Genomic DNA, 19669 nt, shown 5'->3' with positions numbered 1-19669 from the left:
ACGCCTTGGGCGGCACTTCAGTATCAGTTCCGGCTCGTTCGGAAAGGCTGCTGCCCCGATGCCTGAGGCAGGCAGGCGAGACCGTGAGCTGCTCGGTGTACCTCCGTCCGTACGCGACTAGTTGATTCCCGCCAAGCGCTGAAAGTTTTTCTTTTTCTGATTTTTCTTTTTGCTCACACTACATTTAAGTGCTGTTCAAATTCGCCAAAAATATATCGGGTGTCCAGCCGCGTTCATGGCCGCATGCGTACGCGAGACTCCGAAACCACGCCGTTAGAACTATTGAGAAGTACTACGTCGTGCCAGCTGCCGTGATGAGAAACCCGTATACCGTAGATAATTCAAGCATGTTTTCAGGCATGTCGGATCGTGTGGGCTGGAATGCTCCGACATAAGTTGGCCTGACAGCCCGCAGGGTTATCTGACTGAGCTAGCTTGGATGACCGATTGCCACAGAAGTTCGAATCCTCGCGTTCTTTCTTTTTTCCTGAAGGTGGGAAACTCGAACTCCCCTCCCCCAGTACACTATATCTCCAGGCTTGGAGCGGCGCCTGACTCCCTGCAAAAACGCCGACAGCAAGTGGGGCTATACTATACAGGTGCAACCAAATCAGGAAGACCCACTAAGCTTCAACACGACACTCCCTCCCAGGAATAGGAGTTGGTCTCCATGGTGCAGTATTCGGCCACTCCCTCCCCCAAATGATTCGCTTAATTACCCAATGGCCCTCTGTCCCCAGCCGCTGCGGAGCACCTGACCAAGGCTGCGGTCAGACCTGTCACGCCGCAGAGAGCGCTAAGAATCTCTGGACCCGGAGAGGCCGCCAATGCAAACTGACCCTTGCAACGTTTAACACCCGAACCCTCTCGAGTGAAGCTAGCCTAGCAGGTCTCTTTCAGAAACTATCAGGCATTGTTTGGGATATGATTGGCCTTAGTGAGGTTTGAACTGGCAAGGCTTATACAGGGCTGACAAATGGCCACGTCCTCTGCTATAGAGGACCACTAGATAGGAAGCAGTTCGGAGTAGGACTCCTAATCCATAAAGACATTGCGGGCAACATTGAAGAATTCTACTGCATTATTGAGAGGGTAGCAGTAGTCGTAATAAAGCTGAATAGGAGGTATATAATAAAGGTAGTACAAACATACGCTCCAACCTCAAGTCACGATGACGATGAAGAAATAGAACAGTTTTATGAAGATGTTGAATTAGCGATGCGAAAAGTGCAAACCCAATATACTATAACCACAGGCAACTTCAATGCAAAAGTGGGGGAAAAGTAGGCTGGTGAATAAGCAATCGGCCACTACGGCGTGCATTCTAGGAACACTCTACACACTAAGAAAAAAAAGAGTACCTCTTACTCTTTTCGGAGGGTCTGGACTCGCCACGTATACGACACACTTTGTGGGAGACACCCGAACTCTCTTTCAGCAGAGAGTCCCGAGACTATCCGTGCTCAATACAAGGTGTTTGCGTGACTCCGCACACAGTAGTCATGCACACTCTGTTGTAATAGTCGCCTATACCCTCTCAAAAGGGTTACAAGACTAGTGCTGAGGGAGTCCGTTAACAATTCTAAATGAGTCGAACGACTCAAGGTAAAAGGGTGACATGACCACTGCTGAAGGATTCGGGCAACTATTCTTGATGAGTCTGATGACTCCAGCAGTGTGTGTCAAGTTACCCTTAGTGCGTGGTGCAGGACTCTTGTAAATGGAGTAAAATAACTAATCCATGTAAGTCGTTTGACTCTCGGATGGCAGTGTCGAGCTGCTTTTCAAAATGTGTCACCAACTTTTGCTGTAAGTACACACGACTATGGCTAGTTCTCAAGATGGCTACTGTGAAAAGACAACATATAAGAAAGAACCCATAGCAAACTTGCCAAAAAGGACGTGGCAGGTTAGCAACAAAATGTTAACATTTCATCACCCTTTGTTGTCTTCTGGAAAATTCAAATGTATTAGTCAGCACAGAATCACCATGAAAGCAAGACAGTTCTCATTACTATTAAACTGGAATCAATAGCCAACCAAGCAAAACAGTCTTAAATAAACATCCAATATGTAGCCTGCAGGTGCATATGCATGACACTGCAATGCAACTCAGAACCATAATGAGACCCCAAAATATTATGTAACTCATGTAGAAGTTCAATTCAGCACTGCACAGGTCTCTAATGTCAAAACATTTATAAGTTAAACCTATTTCACTATTCTTCGAGACGTGTTTTTATTTAGAACTTACGATTTAACATTTTAAGCAAGTAAGCTACACATAACACATAAAGAAGGCCACACTTATGTACAAAGGAGACCCAGATAATCAAGTGCAATAAAAACAATATTCCAACTTAGATTACATAATCTATGCGTTATACTATGCTTGCTGAAAACAACTGGTTGGCAATTGATAATCCAATCTAACAGTAAGAACAGCTGTCTTACCTTATGGTACTCTTGTTGGCACTTTTCCCCCACAACTTGTGCGTGTTAGCGTCAGTTGAAAATTGATCTGAAAAATACCACATTAAAAAGTTGTGCATCAATTTTATTGTCATACAACATGCAACAGTGTATAAAAGCTTCACAACAGATAATATTACAAAAATAAATAGAGCAAAATTTATACTAATTGTTTATTTATGTTGACAAACATACTTTTCAAGACTAAGTATAATAGCTGACAGACAATTTCGCAGAGTGCAATAACCACTAATACAAAACTTGCCATAATGCAAACACGCTGACAAAATATGTAGCACAGGTAGCTGTATTTTGTTACGGCAAAGATAGCACATGAATAATGAGGACAAGGGAGGTAGCAGAACACAAACTATACCCAGCTGCATGCATGCAGCTGTAACAATACACATGGTGCACCGAGGTCCAAAAGAAACAAAGAGGAAACTGTGAGGAAGGCTTCTTTTACTCATCACAAGCTATCCTGTAAGAGCAGACAGATTATGCACTGGCTGTAATGTACCCTCAGCACATGCGTAAATAAGTTCCATTAGATGCCACATTTACAAATCACTCATACAATGTTCTTGTGATCGTCCTTATTCCGATTTTTAACTTGGAAAGCATGACTGAGTTATGTAATGCTTCCCTACACTTTCGCACATATGCAGAAAGAAGTGTTTCTATAAACACGGGAGATCATGGAAGGATGACTGACACATACTTCTTTTAATTCTTTTGTCTTGGTCTTTATGATTATCTACCACAGTAGTCTTTTGTAGAGTGAAACACATTCAGATAATAAATACACTGTTGGCAACAAAGTGTGAATACCTGTTCTTGATTTCTACCTTTCTCAAGTGTTCCGCTAAGGTAAGATTGGTGCAAAAAATTGTCTTCCCAATGTATGCGTTCCCACAAAACAGGAGCAGATGATAAGCCACATTAATGGTGTGTGAAATAAAACATCTGTTCTTAACTTACCACTGCCATTGCAATCTGGTGCGATTTTCTGCTTTGTTGTGTACTCTAGCACAGGTGCTACGCAGTTCACTTGGTGCCCAAAGCAACTCTCACACTATAGCAGGATGTCAATTTTGTTTTTCAAATTCTAAGCGAAACTCAGGTTATGGGGGACAACTGTAAACTTATAGTTTTGCTTTGTATCTTCATAATGTTGTAGAGCAGGGTAGAAAGCAAGAACAGATATTTATAATTTGGGTTCCCATTGTGCATTGCATGGATATGTTTCAATGAGTGATAAAACTACTTGGTAGATAAGAGAATTAACTTCGAAGTCTACCATATTTCCCATAACTACCAGTCGAAGTCTACCATAATTTCCATATAACTGGAAATTTTATGTGTAATTGAAATTTTGTGATTCCCAGTGATGAAGAAACAGTTTTGATAATATGTGCCAAGGCAACTAAGTCACTCATGCTCACAAAGGAAACAAAATAAAAACAACCAAGATTGCAATAAGTTCCAACTTGCAACCAAAAGTGAGACACCTCACATGACTGACTTATGTATTTACTGAGCATGATTTACATCTAGCGCATAATCTGCTTGTACAAGATGACGAACAATTAGTTACTGTTGCTTTCTCTCTGGGGCATTTGGCTCTTCTGAACACATGCACATTGTGTGGCAAAGCTGCGTGGATGTAGCTGGGCACAGCTGTTATTCAGCATCAGTCTGTTCTTATGGTCCTGTACTATTATCATTGTAATTTATAATTAGCAAATAGCCTAACTATTGGGTTGATCAGCTCCATTTTAAACAAAACATACTGACAGATTGACAGAAAGTGATGGGTACATCATTTCAGATTTCAAGAAACAGCTGTGGAACAGAACAAATGCTGAAGACAGAAAATCTACAATGACCAGTACCTTCTTTATTAAATGCCATGTACTAGCTTTTTCTGCAATGAATACCATTATTACCGAAAATTGTAGCCTGAAAAAATAATTGGGAAATATTTACAAAAGTGACAGAGATTAGAACTGCATGTTAATTACATATGTCTTCTTAAATAAACAAGATCACAATAATTGAAGTTTCATTAATCTTAGCAAAACACTGACATCCCATTATTGAAGCTAGTCAGTACTGAAGGTATTGTTAGTTTGTAGGAGTCCTCAGACTGGCAGCGCTGAAATATTTGTCACCATACTTGCTGGAACATGCTTTGCTCTTTCGGATATTACTTTGCCAAAAAGCCTTCTGTAATCCTTGTAGGACAATTCTGTGTGGAAAAGAAATCTATTTGATCATTACTTTTTGGGTATATGTATCTCAGAACTGGTGCTAGTCTGAGTTCTTACAAAGTAGACGTTATTGAGTACTGTAATTCTAATGCCTGCCACAGCTAAAATTTATGTTAGTGAAAATTGTCGCACTGTCATGAAACAGTTATGTTCAATAATTAGTGGCAGTCACCGGTGAAACACTCAGTACAAAACACAAATATATGGAGTCAAAATTTAAATGTCCGACAAAGTCACGTCTCAAGTCTACATTTCACAGAACTGTCTTTTTTTCCGTTAGTGTGCCAATACCAATCGCACATTCACAAACATTTTAGTATTGCACTTCTGCTAAATGCAGGAAAATTCACCGTCTTTAACAGAAGCCCTTGGGAAGACAGCCCATATTCGCTTCGACAAGAGGACTTGCCTTAAGCTTTGCGTCGCTATGTTGTACGTCACTGTAGCAAGGGGAACGTTTTGCTGATTGAATATTACTCGAAATATTTTTATTATTTGTACTAGAGGTTTCAAAAGAGAGCCAGTTGTAGAGTTCTTCATGCAGATTTCATATATTCCATTAGTTTTTGTTTAGCTGCTTCTTGAGTTACGTCTTACACAATGGCAAAATACATAATGATATTTGCGGGCAGTTTCTTGTGTATTAAATTTTCACAAAAAAGCAGTGTGCTGCAGCTAACTCAGCTCCCTGTAGACTGCCAGGTGCCGATATCTATTCAAACAGCACGTAAAGTTACTAGAAGTATGCAAGATTAGTAGGCAGGCAGGCAGGCCTGCTACTAAAATTATTGAGAATACTTCAATAATTTTTTCTCACAATAGCATGAGAATAACCTCGTGCTTTATAATTGTCCTATACAAATTAAATTTGGCATACATACTCTTCAAGATAAGCAGAATACCAGTATCTAAATGAAATTGCAATCTAAAAATTATTTAATGTGGCCTAATATTTTTTGCATAATTCCAGTAATTGTACAAGCTATTTGGATAGGTATCGCCCCTTTGCAGTATACACCTAGCTAAATAAGATACAGCATGAAACCATTTGCGAAACTTTTACACACAAGTGCCCATAAAAATATATTGCCACTATGTAGGACATAACTAAACACCAGCTACACAAAAACCAATGACAACTCCCTATGAATAGCAGTACATTCAAATTTCTAGTACAAATTAAAAAAGTTGTTTCGAGGAGCATTTCCCCTTAATAAGTGGGTGTCAGTGTTTCTACCAAAGGGTTACAAAACGCCTTGAGGCATACCATAGGGAGTTTTATAAATAGCACACACATGCATCTGTCTAAAAAGTCCCATGCCCTGCTTGCATTCCTTAGACATTTTTCTGCATTCTGTTGTATGTCACCGTTTGCATCCCTTAACACTGAGGGCGCAAAACCGAAAAACAGCCTATTAATACACTTAATTTTTAGCCTGTAAACGGGTTGTATGCGAATGGGGGCAGCCAACTCTAGCATGAGAATAAACAAATATTTGTTCTCGCATTAATGAAACCAGTCAAAATATAATCTCGCAAATCTGGAAATGAATGCACAAAGAACCTTGGTGATTGTTACATTAGTGTGCCGAACAAGATCTTTTGATGCTTATAATTCCTAGTTTTATTCACTTTCCTCCAGTAACTGGGCTTTGACCTAGAATACTCAGTGTAGGAGACTAACCCAGGCCTGGAAGCCAATATTTAAATCGGAAATAGACATTCATCCCCCGACCACATGGCACTGCTACGTCATCAGAAGAAACATGCATCCATGGACATATAGTCTGTAAAATTATTTTTACATGATCTGTAGCGTTACTCTTGCACTAACAAATTCTGAAAATTAGGAAATACATCTGTTATTTAAAGCACTGCTGCAAACTCGTGTGTTTGAGAAATGCAATACTCAAAAGGTGTAATACAACCAATGTGTGCATGAAACCTATGCTGCCTTTGACATTCGTCAGTGTGGCAAATAAGCACTGAGAAATACCAAGGGTATCATAGCTTTCATGTCTCAAACCTTGTATGCGAGTACCAGTATCTATGCAGTGAAAGAAGTCACATTATTACCAGACTTATGAGGGGAACCAATGTTTCTCTAGTTCAATAGTTTCTTTCTTGTGCTCCTATATCCTTGAGTTTTTAAAAAATAATGGGTGCTTGAAATAAGTATTCTATATTGCTCTTAAATTTATCCTGCACCAGAGCCCGTGTTATGTTACATTTCTTGAACACATTGCAGTGCTGTAGATTATCAAAGGAAGAAAAAATGCCGTAAGTTCGTATTTTAGCCTTCCGTACAACAAGAATTAATAACCTATCAATTACATCCACAAGTATGAAAGAACTACGAGAAACGGGGCTTAGAGGGTATACATTACAATAGCAGGGGCTGATGGTGAGAATTCTAAGAGAAAGGAACTATTAAAAACTAGATACTAAAGACACTTATGAATTATAACAGAAATATTTACAAAGAATTTGAAGAGACAAATAGAATGTCTGTTCAAATCACTCCACCCCAACATTCATCCATGGTTCGATAAGTGATCACAGCCGGTGATGCTGTTTGGATAGATGGTAGGTGAGGCACAGCTGTGAAATAGGTAGCACATGTAGAGGGGTCACCAAAGGTTGCACGCTGGTTGCACAACAGGTTGCCTTGATCTCCGGACTCCCTCGACCCTGATGCATTGAGCCTGGTTATACGTCGTTCGCAAGAGGCCTGGCCCGAGTGTGCGGCATGGCTTGGGTAAAATTTCGAGGCAACCTGAAAAACACAGATTCATATATTAGCACCAAAATATTCTGTACCATAGGGCAAATCTGAAGTTTACCATCTGCACATAGCAGATGATGAAAACAGACACAAGTCACCAGATGCAAGGTATATAAATGTGCAAAAGTGGAAATGAATGTGAAGAGCTGCTTATAGGATGGAATCCTTCAATTTGTCTTTTGAGGATCAATAATAGTATCTTAACATAAAGTCAAGTGTACATGACCTTCCCTATTTGTGTAAGTAGGCTATTCCATGCCAGCTGTTCCAACCTGGCACACAACCACTTGGAATTTCTTCTTGAAAACTGAGGGCCTTTCATTATAGAACAAATCTCAATTTCACACAATACTTGAAGCAAAAAAAAATTTTTACTGCCATAAACATTATGTCAAATTTCGTGTAATGCACCAAAGTATGCATCATAAAATGGCAGCCAAAAATTTGGTTATTTCATTAAGAGGGCCAAATTTTTAACAACGAAGAGAGGCCTTACACTAAAAACTATACTGCTTATTAGCCACTGCTCAGTTTATTATGGCTGATTAAAGATGGACAAAATGGCTTATTAACTTTATTTTCACAAAAGTGACCTACAGCAAAAGCTGCAAATTTATGCAATCCATGTGTTTAGGACTTGTGCTGTGTGCAAGAATGGTATCGGAAAGATACATTATGCAGCAGTGCAGAGAGGAGGATGAACTTGGAAAAGAAGACAGTTTTGGTGTACGTTTATCGGCCTGCTTACCATTGAGGCAGCCCTAGTAAATTTATACCAAATACCATGTATGAGAGTACATTGTATTCTTTTTAAATTGGTAAAGCTTTATCAAAGTTGTTTTTGTGTTAAGCAAAAAAAAAATTGTGCAAGTGGTCTCTTGCAGTTTGAAAACTTACATCGCATTTCGTCTAATACACATAGCCTCTTGGCGGCTAAGACAAAATGCATGGACTTGAGCATCCCTGCACAGATAGCAGGGAGTCTAAACTGCTTCAAAGTTACGTCTTTCATTGCTGAGTGACAAGCCATTTCACTCAAAAAGATGTCACTTAATTACAGGCATTTACCTGAGTCTTTCTGTCGGCTGTCAGCCTGCTGGCATCATCACTAAGGCTGCCAACTCTCTAGTGGACATAGTCGGGACATGGTGGCGGCAGGATGCAGTGGCAGAAGCCGCCAAAGGCTCCCAACTACCTAGTGGACGTAGTCAGGACAGGGTGGTGGGAGGACACAGGGGTAGGAGCCGCCAGAGTGTACCTGCAACAAATTTGCACAAATGTTCTTAGTCCTACCATGACATGATTTACAATAAAACTGAGCTGTCTGTGTAACATGGCTACCAATACAAATAAAGGTAAACAGTTAGGTCCTACGACACAACTAGAAGCCCAACAAAAAAGAAACGGTACTTATGTTTATGAAAATCCAAACAATGAAACAAAAAATGTGTAACCGGTTTGTGCATGGAAGCTCGGTTGAAACCTGAGCTCATACCATCAAGTGATCTGCTAGACAACTGCAAGCCTGCCACCTAAATATGTCATTGTAAATTATTTTTACATGCATTATGTTAAGCTGTATTATTACAAGTTCAAAATCTCTTAATATAAGTAAATCACCAAGCTAATTCAATTAACGAATTCCAGTGGTCGTTAATGCAACAAAGTGCAAGCTCGGAATAAAGCTGGCTAAACTGGGCAGTGAAAAATAACAATGTGGTTCTCTACATCTTGTTTTCCTGGCTTTCGCTTTAGCACTGGAATATACAAGAATTTTGATATTCCTCATATTTCACCCTGCTAATTTTTATGCCATAATGCATAATACTTCAGCAAGAGGAATAATGCTTTCTTTCAACCGTAAATAGTGATAGAACAAGAAAATTCATTGGAGCCAACGTTTTGAGAAGAAAAATCTCCTTCTCTTTGTCAAAATATTGGCTCCAGCGGTCCTTGTTCTACGGCTCTTCATCAGTTCAAGTCTCTTGTCTTCCTGTGTACCTCTGTACTTTCAATGTTATGTCAATGAAACTGTAATAACGGATCATTAGTAAATGTAGCTGATGAGGAACTTGGGCTTGTTGGTAGATAACGACAGAGTAACTGCGCAACATAAAGATACGGACAAATGAGGCTTGTGTGTGTTGTCTCCTCCAGCCATGTCTCCCCTTTGGGTGATTACTCTGTCTCAATGTAAAACTGTTACCCTTTGCACAATAATAGTAAAATGCATAAAGACAGGAAAGTGGACACAAAAATTATAACAAATAGCATCATATGCTAATGAGATATGCAAAAGTGCCTGCTACGATTTGTCTCACCCATAACGTGCTGGTAAGATGGTGACTTCTGGCTGTTGCCATTTCTTGAATACCTAAAATAAAATACATTTCAAAATTATAAAAATACACAGGACAACAGCAGTAGCCGAGGACATAATGCATTGTTTAGTACGAGAAGGTAAACTAATCTCCGATACACGGCAGACGAAATTTCCTTTATTAAGTTAGTAGAAAAATACAACACACTTCATTTCATTCAATACTGTCAGCGTTTCTTGCTTCAAGAAAAAAGGTATTTCTGCATGGAAGCAGCAAAATAATAAATGGCCTTCTACTTTTACAAAATATGTTGCAGCGACTAAGCCAACTACAGCTGTATATACTTAAAATTGTTGTATGCACATTACAATAGCCAAGACAGGATAAACTTGGGTTCATATGCAGCTCACTGGAAGCTACAACTTTGCAATCAACTCATTTCTGCTGGGCAAATATACGCACTAACATAAAACTACACATAAAAGGACCTTTTTTTTTCATAAACCACCGGACTCAATATAAAAAATCCAGTAGCAATAGTACAATTTTACCACATAACACAGCCAGGTTTTGTAAGCGTAGTAGGATTTACTATATAAATGTTGCAGCACATTCATGCTTCTAAATTTTTACAACCGTGAAAATAAAGATTACGTAAAAATAATACATTATATATGGGCTTAGATTGTGAGCTAATGTGTTTTCTACTTACAGCCAAATGCACAAAAAGTTTGTTCTCTTTCAGCGCTTTGAAAGCGCTGTGTCTGTTCGCTTGTGCATGCAGCCGCTTAACCGCTCTTAAAATATCTGTGCTGCCACAGCGCCTGACACTGCCATACAGCGTTGTAGCGCTTTTATTATTCGCGGCAATATACCTAAAGCGCTAGTAAATCTTCAGAATGCACAAGCTGCCCTTTCGATTACCTGTCTTCGCCATGCGAAAGTCACACTGGTGCTAGTATTGTATCTACACTTCAAGTTACGCAGTACTTGATATTCTACGGATTTTTCAATGCGACAGGCCACTCGTCACTAGAGTCGTTAAGAACGGTGTTTATCCTGAGGCTTCCGTCTGCCAGTAGTATTTCCGCATACATACGCGCACGCATGCCTAAGAAACGTCTGTGAACTGCCAAGAGAAACATGGCGCAAAATGTAGCCGTACCGGAAGGGCCGAGTACGCGCCGTTTGTAAACTCGGAACAAAAGCTGATATGCTTACCTGAGACGTTAAGAGAAATATGGCACAGGTCACTCCCCGCTGGCAGTCGTTCGTATGCATCTGGTCGTCTCTGTCCGTTGCGATCTCCCATATCACAATGAAAGATGCAGTGCAAACCGCAGCACTTCGGGCGCTTATCGGCGATACGCTGCTGCTGGCGGCGGTCCCCTCGTCGCAATCACACAGCACGGACAGAAGCTCCCACCGTAACTTGCCACAACGCTTGGTTGCAGTCGCCCTTAACGCAGCGATTTCAGAACCACTCAACGACAACGTACTCGCGCGTGATACAGCACAAGTTCAAAATGGCGTCATGCTATTGACGGCTTCGGCTTTGGATCATTTTGTATCTGCACAACTGGGCAAAACAGTTGCGCTAGTTTCGGTTTTGTTTCCTTGCGTTGAAATAAAAACTGTTTTGCTCACTGATAATTTTACGTCACTTGAGTAATGTTTACGAATGAAACAGCCATGAATTTAACACGCGTCTTGAAATACCCGCTACGTTCACTTGGCAGAAGCAAAATTTTCTCGTCCGAGTGTGGTTGTGTTTCAAATATCTATCGCTGGGCTGTCGGAGCGTGCTCGAAGTCTGAAGACGCGGCGTAATTGTCCTTAATTTGCTTAGCTATAACGGTGCGGCTGCCCTTGATTTCTGTCGAGTGCAGTTTGCTCTGATGTAAGGTAGAACTACAAAGCCGCCCATGTTACTGAATGATCTAGTGCACCTGAAGCTGCCAGAACTCCGGTATTTCCTCCACAAGTTCTTGCGACTGTGTGCCGCTCTCACCAAATGCGAGCGTATAGTCATTTGGCGGAGATTTAGCAACACATTTTCTAGAGCTATCGTTCACCGCTATTGGCGGCGAGGAGTTACGGAGTCGCCATCTAGCGGAAGCGCCTCGCTGGCGTAGTATGAGGGATCAGGCGACGCGCTCCTCATAGGCTTTGCTGTCAGCACCCACTGAAAACACCACGCGCGAGCTCTCCCGGACATTTCTGTAAGTACTTTCGAAACGAGAGAAGTTTTTTACTGCCTAAGTAATAATCTTGGGCAAACTGAAAGCACACAATCGTTTACAGACGCTATCTCTTTACCGAATACGTACAGTGAACGCCAGTGCGCGCGGTCGCCGCGATGGAGTCTCCCGAACTGGCTTCTTGCGTGAAAGGTAGGTAAACGCTGAGAGCAAGCTATGTGAAATATGTTCTTATAGTGTTTGTATAACTAAATGGAGCGTAATAGAACGAAGCCTCAATGCAGCGATCGCGCAGATTCCCAGCGGCCGGCGTCTGGATGCTTGTCCGCGCACTGTTTCGCTTTCTCCGCGTGCGCGTTTTCGCACCGTGCCATGACCTTTAGGCCGCAGAATATGAGCATTTGACAGTATACAAGCAACCATTGTTGCGTGGGTGTTATCAGAGCTGTTCAAAAATAACTTCATTGTAAAGACTTCGACGCATGCGGGGACTGTGATGTGCCGTCGCGACGATTCAATCTTTCTTTTTCTTCTAAATTCTTTGACCTTTCAATATTATTTCTCCAGTTGCGTCGCACTGTATGGTTATCGTTGTTCTCAGCGTGCAATTTCCCGCTGCTCCTCTTTTGTAATCCAGTGCATGCATTAATTCATAACACAAACATGACCATATGCCAAGCTTTTTTAAAATGTGCTTCTTACCGCTGCCTTTCCACTCCACTCAACTTGCCAGTATCTATAGCATGTTCATACACCAAACCGTCATGACATTAGTCGGGCAGCGGACTCGCGCGAGCGTCTCAGTGCGCGTTTTCAGAGCATCGCAGACCAGGCGCCGTAGCAGAAATCTTCCTCGCGTCTGTGCTTGCTGCATACCCGAGTTGTAGCCGATGTTTGCCGGTTTTATGTTTCGCGAGCCAAACTTCACGCAGCTTGTCCTGCGGCTACGTGTGAATAAGGCTGACTGCGGGCTCCGTTGCGTACATCCGGCATTGTCGCACCGAGCAGCAGCCTACCATGTTGCGCGCCTTCAAAGGCAGCCACTACCTATTGTAGTGCTTTTAAGCGTTGTAAAGGAGACCCTCGAAGCGGGAAAATTTCGCCACTAAATGAGGACCGCAGCGTACGAGGGAATGGAAACTCTCGTTTCCAGCTCGCTTCGGCGCTCCCGAAGCAGCCGACGCGGACGCTATGTACACGTGATCCCTCCTAGCACGTCACGCCGACGGTGGCGCCAGCTTTTCCAGTGGTGGAGCTCGAGGCCAATATCACGACATGGCAGCGGCGTGGTTGGTCCGTAGTAAAATTTTCTATGTATTGCGAATTTTGCGATAGCAATTATATGGACACAACCGCCGAAATATATCTGTCGGTGTTGCCGTGAGCTTACGTATAAAGTGCGATAAGATCCTATCCTGTGCCGTTAGCTGTGCGCGTTAAAGGAAGTGTACGAGGGCGAGCCGAGATGTATAGTGCCTGGATGGGTGCCCCAAGTATCTATAGGTGGTCACGTGATAAAACGCGCGCAAGCCGGGGAAAGGAGGCGCTGGTTTAGCACGCTTCTCCTCTGGTGGTGGTGGTGTTAAACTTTATTGAAAGGGGGAAGGGTCCGTTGCTCTAGCCCGGTCTGGCGCCACTCTCGCTCTGTCTTGGAGATAATTCCCGATGGGTGCAAAGTGGGGAAGGGGGGGGAGAGGGGAAAGGCGCACTATATCGCCATTTCAAGTTTCGGGGATGCTTTGAAGGACGAGGCAGCAGAAGCGTTCTGTCCGCTCTGTTCGCGCCCTTCATCACGCGGACGCTGTGGCAGCGAGTGTTCGCGGTCATCTGTTCATGTTTGCACGCGCGCGCGTGACCCCGTGCTTGCTAATTTACGGAGTAAGCGATTGTTTACTGCAGTTTATTCAGGCGATGAAGCTACGAACCTTGGTTCGTGCAGTTGTTCGTGCAGTGGTTCATGCAGCATTGGGGGGAAACTGCTATATTTTTGTTTTTAAATTTCTGGGGGGCTCAAAAGCAGTGCTGCGTACGCTAGTGTTTGTTTCTGGTCGCGGAACGCAACGCACTGCGGTAGCCCAGTGGCTTTGATGTGTTGCGCTGCTGAGCTCGAGGTCACAGGTCCAATCACAACCGCAGCAGTCGCATTCCAATGGGAGCAGAATGCGAAAACGCGCGTATATTGTGCATTCCGTGCACGTTAAATAACCCGAGCTGCTGAAAATAAATCTGCAGTTTTCCATTACCGTGCGCCTCATAACAAGATCTTGATTTTGGAACCTAAATCCTCAAAATTTAACTTTACGTAGCGCAATTACATTTACAATCGACACTGTTGAGTGCGCCTACTGAACTTGTTATCTCGTTGCTGTGCTCTCTTTAGTAGCCAATGCTATATTTTTTTAGATTTACTTATGGTCAGAATCCATTGTGACAAATCGATATTTAGAGTTCGATGTAATTGCAGAACATGACAAGCTTGACGAAAGAATGATACACCGCATGTCGGTAACATGTCGGTAACATCATTTCAGCATCAAACAAAACACTCGGTTTTCTAAAACGTCACCTTCGTCTTGCCCCACCACATGTTCAATTTCTCGCGTATAAATCACTTATAAGACCCAAATTAGAATATGCATGCCCCATCTGGAGCCCACTTCAAGCATATCTAATCACCGCATTGGAAGCTGTGCAGAATCGTGCTGCCCGATTCATTCATTCCTCATACTCATATGACGTCAGTGTTTCATCCTTGAAAGCTACATCCGGACTGTCACCCCTCTCTTTTCGTCGTCGCATTGCTAGCCTCACCCTTTATCACAAATTCTTTTATTCTCCTCTCAATCAAGCACCGTATATCGCCGCCGCATCACGCATATCTCACCGCACCAGTCATCCCCTTCAAGTTGCCCGCCCACTTTCACGTAATACTACGTTTTCAGCCTTGTTATTTCTTCGAGCAGCCACGGACTGGAACGGCCTACCCCATGACATCGTCGCCATCGCTTCAACACCTGCTTTTCAAGAACGCGTAACAGATCACCTTCAATGTTAAATCACCATCGCTGTTTGTTTTCCTCACTACAAATGTAATCCCATCCCTTATGTAACACCCCCTGAAATGGGGGCCTTTAAGGAATGAAACTGAACTGAACTGAACTGATTACAACCAGGACAGGAACCCGAGGGCCTGCCTAAAACAGAAGACGTTATCTGGTATTTCTTCTTCTGCATTTTAATCTTTCTCTCGCCAGACTCATCTCGGATATCAGAGGAGTCGCAATCTTGCACGACGACTCTTCGCGTCCTATTAAGAGTCAAACGACCCACACACAAATGTTGACTCTTGTTTTGTGACTCTACCCGCGCGAAAATGGGTCTTCGTAAGAAAAAAGAGAGTCAAGTTGCTGTGACTCACTTTTTACTCTCTTTTTTCTTAGAGTGTAGGAGAGATGTTGGTAGAATTCGCGGAAAGAAATAAGCTGCGAGTATTGAACACCTTCTTCAGGAAGTGCTGGAACCAAAAGTGGACCTGGAAGAGGCCTAATGGTGAAGCAAGAAATGAAATTGATTTCATACTTTCTGCTGATCCCAGCATAGTGCAGGATGCAGAAGTGTTAGTTAGGGTAAAGTGAAGTGATCATAAGCTAGTGAGGGCTAGGATTCACCTCAATTTGAAGAGAGAAAGAGTAAAATTAATGAAGAGGGAACAGGCCAACCTAGACGCTATCAGGGTAAACTCACACAAATCCAGGATGGAACGTGCAAAGAAATGTGCAGCCTCAGAACAGAGAGATGAAGATGACATAGATGCAATCGATGAAACCGTAAATAGGCAGGTGTTAGAAGCAGATATTGAAGTGGAAGGTAAGGCACCAAAGCAACCAGAAGGCAAGCTCTTCTAAGTAACAAAGGTCCTGATAAAGAAACGACAAAGAATGAAAATGCCTAACTCAAGAGATCAAGAAACGAATGAACAGCGAGAAAATAAGAGATATTTTAAATTATAACGTGAGAAAGACTGAGGATGCAGTAATAAATGGACGCAGCGTGAAAGCCTGGTGAGAAGGAAACTATCCATCGGACAAACCAAGATGTATGCACTGAAAGGTAAGCAGGGTAACATCATGAGCAATCTCGAAGATATAGTAAAACCAGCGGAATAATTCTATACTGACCTGTGCAGTACCCAGAGGAGTCAGGATACCTCCATTAAAACAATAATGAACAGGATACAGACGCTCCTTCTATAGCTAGCGATGAAGTTAGAAGGGCCTTGAAAGACATAACACGGGGAAAGCGGCAGGAGAAGATGGACTACCAGTCGATTTAATTAAATATGATGCAGACATAATGCTTGAAAAACTGGCGGCGCTGTATACGAACTGTCTCTCGACTTCAAGGGTCCCAATGAACTGGAAGAATGCAAACATTACACTAACCCACAGAAAGGAAGACGTTAAAGAATGCAAAAATTATAGCCCCATTAGCTTACTTCCAATATTATATAAAATATTCACAAAGGTAATATCTAATAGAACAAAGGCAACACTGGATATTAGTGAACCATGAACAGAGGAAATTTCAGGAAGGGATACTCTACAATGGATCACATCCACGTCATCAATCAGGTAATCGAGAAATCCGCACCGTACAATCAGCCTCTCTATATGGCTTTCATAGACTACAAAAATTGGAGGACGCTTAAGCTTCGCCTTCAAGAGTGGAACGCGATAGCGTTCCCGTCGACCCGCCAATGGGTGTAAGACAATGGGCTACAGGGCAGCCATCACTTACGAGGCGCCCCGCATCAGACGCGGTGAGCGTCGAGTCATATGGTCGAGCAACGCGGCGTTCGGCGCAGCAACGAAACGTGCGCCTGAGCAAGCGGAGCGAACCAAAGAACTCGGTATCCCGGAGGGGGAAATGATGCACGCCAGCCAAACGCCGTGATCGGCACGGGCAGAGAGATAGAGAGATAGTGATCAGAGAGATAGATGAAAGGAAGGACGCTTGATTCTACAGAGGGAGCGAGCCGCGACAGCTCCAATGCGCGCGTGGCGCGCCATCTGTCGGGGCAGCGCCGTACATGGAGAGGAGGGGGTCTTCTGTGTTTGCCGCAAGATGGCTCTCCGTGTGCGGAAAGCGCAGAAGAAATGCAGCGAAACGCGCTTCGCTACTCGTGTAATTGCGACTTCTGTAAGTTACATGTTCATAATTACCGATATACACCACAGTATAACTTTCCACGGCTCGTTTCGAAGGCAACACCGCATTCACTAGAGGCGCGTTTGTACCTTTTGGAAGCATCGAAATCGTGGCTGAGTGGTAGCGTCTCCGTCTCACACTCCGGAGACCCTGGTTCGATTCCCACCCAGCCCAACTTGGAAGTTGCTTTTTATTTATGGAGTGCATGCCGTGATTTATCGCTCACGGTCAACGCCGCAAAACGCTGACGCCGACACCGACGCCGACACCGACGACACCGGCTTTTCTGCGACACGAGCTCCTTAACGCTATCGCGTTAAAAAGGCATTTGATTCAGTCGAGATACCAGCAGTTGTACAGGCATTACGTAATCAAGGAATACAGAGCGCTTACCTAATTATCTTGGAAAGTATCTCCCGAGATTCCACATTTGCCTTAAAGGGAAGCTGAAAGGTTTTCCCGAAAAAATGAGTGAACATTTGTACACAATGGTTTTCAACCCTCCGAATTCGAATATCGTATCGAAATTGAGCGAAACAAAGCGCAAATATATTTTATTTCGACGAAAAGTGCAGCAGCGGACACGCCCAGCTCGCGCGTCTCGTTTCCGCCTGTGATTGGTCGGTGCGCCTCGTGACGTCAACTCTAGTAACCGACCGCTGCCGCTACACATGAAGCGCGGTGCCAGGTAGTTTGGTGCTGTTTTTCTGAGACGGTAATGGAAAATTTAGAGAGACTGCGTTTTTCTGAGGAGTTCGGCGTTACTCCCTACATGTACGAGCCGATTGCGAAGAGCCGGCCTCTCGAAGAAGCAAACGATGCTGGTGCGAGCAGTGCTTTCGACGCGAACGAAAGCAAAGTCTTGGGATCTCCTCGTGTTGGAAATGCTCTTTGGTGAGTATGTTTTCTGCAAAGCGATCTAGTGATCTCGCCGATTTTTCGCCGATCTAGTGAGCCCGTTTCCGATCAAACAACTGTAGTGATGTGTTCCTGCATGCCTCCTCGTGGAACGTAAGCGGGGATGCGATCGTCGGCATTTGTGCGCTGTCCAAAGCTGTCGGCAATCTACAAAGACGGTTTAAACGCGTGAAAAGCTTCCCGGTTCATGCTGTACGTGTAGTGACCTTCATCTGTTGACTACCACTCACGTTGATTACCACTCACGTTGACTACCACGCACGTTGACTAACACTCTACATACACGCAGACGCACCAACAAAGGAATGCAGGGTCGATCGAAGCAGATTACGATGGCACGCCCGCAGAAACAAGCGCGGTCAGGCACGGTCACGGACGCTGCAAAGGAACGAAACACTAGAGTTGACGTCACAACACCGCGGTTTCCAGTCTCCGCTCTGCTCGCTCACTCAACGGGGGGCGGAGCTACAGCGCAATTTCAACCGACGATTATGTCGCTCCTAATTGAAAAAAAAAACCCAAATTTTGCCTACATGGTTTATAAGGTTCCCGCATCCGTATATGAGCGTCTTATTGAATTCGACAGACTCTTCAGCTTCCCTTTAATTCCACACAAGAAATGTAGGGAGATACCTATAAAGAAAGTGGTCAGACAACGAGACACAATCTCTCTAATGCTATTCAATGCGTGCTTGGAAGAAGTATTTAAGCTATTAAACTGGGAAGCCTTGGGAATAAGGATCAACAGTGAACATCTCAGCTACCTTCGGTTTGCAGATGAGATTATCCTGTTCAGCAACACTGAGTTACAACAAATGATTGAGGACCTTAACAGAGAGTATAAGAGTGGGACTGAAGATTATTATGCAGAAGACAAAGATAACGATCAAGAGCCGGGCAAGGGAACCATACTTCAGTATCGCCAGTCAGCGCCTAGAGTTTGTGAAGGAGTACGTTTACCAAGGTCCATTACTCACAGGTGACCCTCATCATGGGAAGTAAATTTACAGAAGAATAAAAATGGGTTGGAGAGCATTCAGCAGGCATTGTGAGGTCCCGACTGGAATCTTACCATTATCATTAAAAAGAAAAGTGTACAACCAACGCGTTCTCCCGGTGCTGACGTATGGGGCAGAAACTTGGAGACTGACAAAGAAGCTCGAAAACAAGTTAAGGACCGAGAAAAGATCGATGGAATGAAGAATGTTAGGTATTACATAAAGAGACAGGAAGAGAGTGGTGTGCATCAGAGAGCAAACAGGGATAGCCGTTATTTTATTGATATTAAGAAATGGAGCTGGGCAGGTCATGTAATGCGTAGGCTAGATAACCCATGGACCATAAGGGTTACAGAATGGGTGCCAAGAGAAGGGAAGCGCCGTCGAGGACGGCAGAAGACTAGTTGGTGTAATGAAACGAAAAAATTCGCAGGCGCTAGCTGCAATCGGTTGGCGCAAGACAGGGGTAATTGGAGAGCGCAGAGAGAGGCCT

The 19669-nt window shown here is 43.3% G+C and overlaps 1 protein-coding gene across 7 annotated transcripts in view; it reads right to left on the bottom strand.

Annotated features, from left to right (window-relative positions):
* Positions 1-19669, bottom strand: part of DopEcR (G-protein coupled receptor DopEcR) — a 258527-nt gene that overhangs the window by 98179 nt on the left and 140679 nt on the right. The window contains exons 1-5 of one of the 7 annotated variants that reach the window (XM_070529159.1): positions 11073-11354; positions 9852-9904; positions 8599-8788; positions 7226-7521; positions 2455-2521 (exon numbers count right to left, since the gene is read on the bottom strand). The exons of the other annotated variants lie outside the window; for them this stretch is intronic. The gene's annotated coding sequence lies outside the window, so the exon portion shown is untranslated. Of the gene's footprint in view, positions 1-2454; positions 2522-7225; positions 7522-8598; positions 8789-9851; positions 9905-11072; positions 11355-19669 lie in introns of those variants that run through there. 7 annotated transcript variants of the gene reach the window in all.

Source organism: Dermacentor albipictus, unplaced genomic scaffold (genome assembly GCF_038994185.2).
Source record: "Dermacentor albipictus isolate Rhodes 1998 colony unplaced genomic scaffold, USDA_Dalb.pri_finalv2 scaffold_18, whole genome shotgun sequence".
NCBI lineage: Eukaryota > Metazoa > Arthropoda > Arachnida > Ixodida > Ixodidae > Dermacentor > Dermacentor albipictus.
Note: the sequence above shows the minus strand (reverse complement) of the source record. Positions and strands in the feature narration are given on the sequence as shown.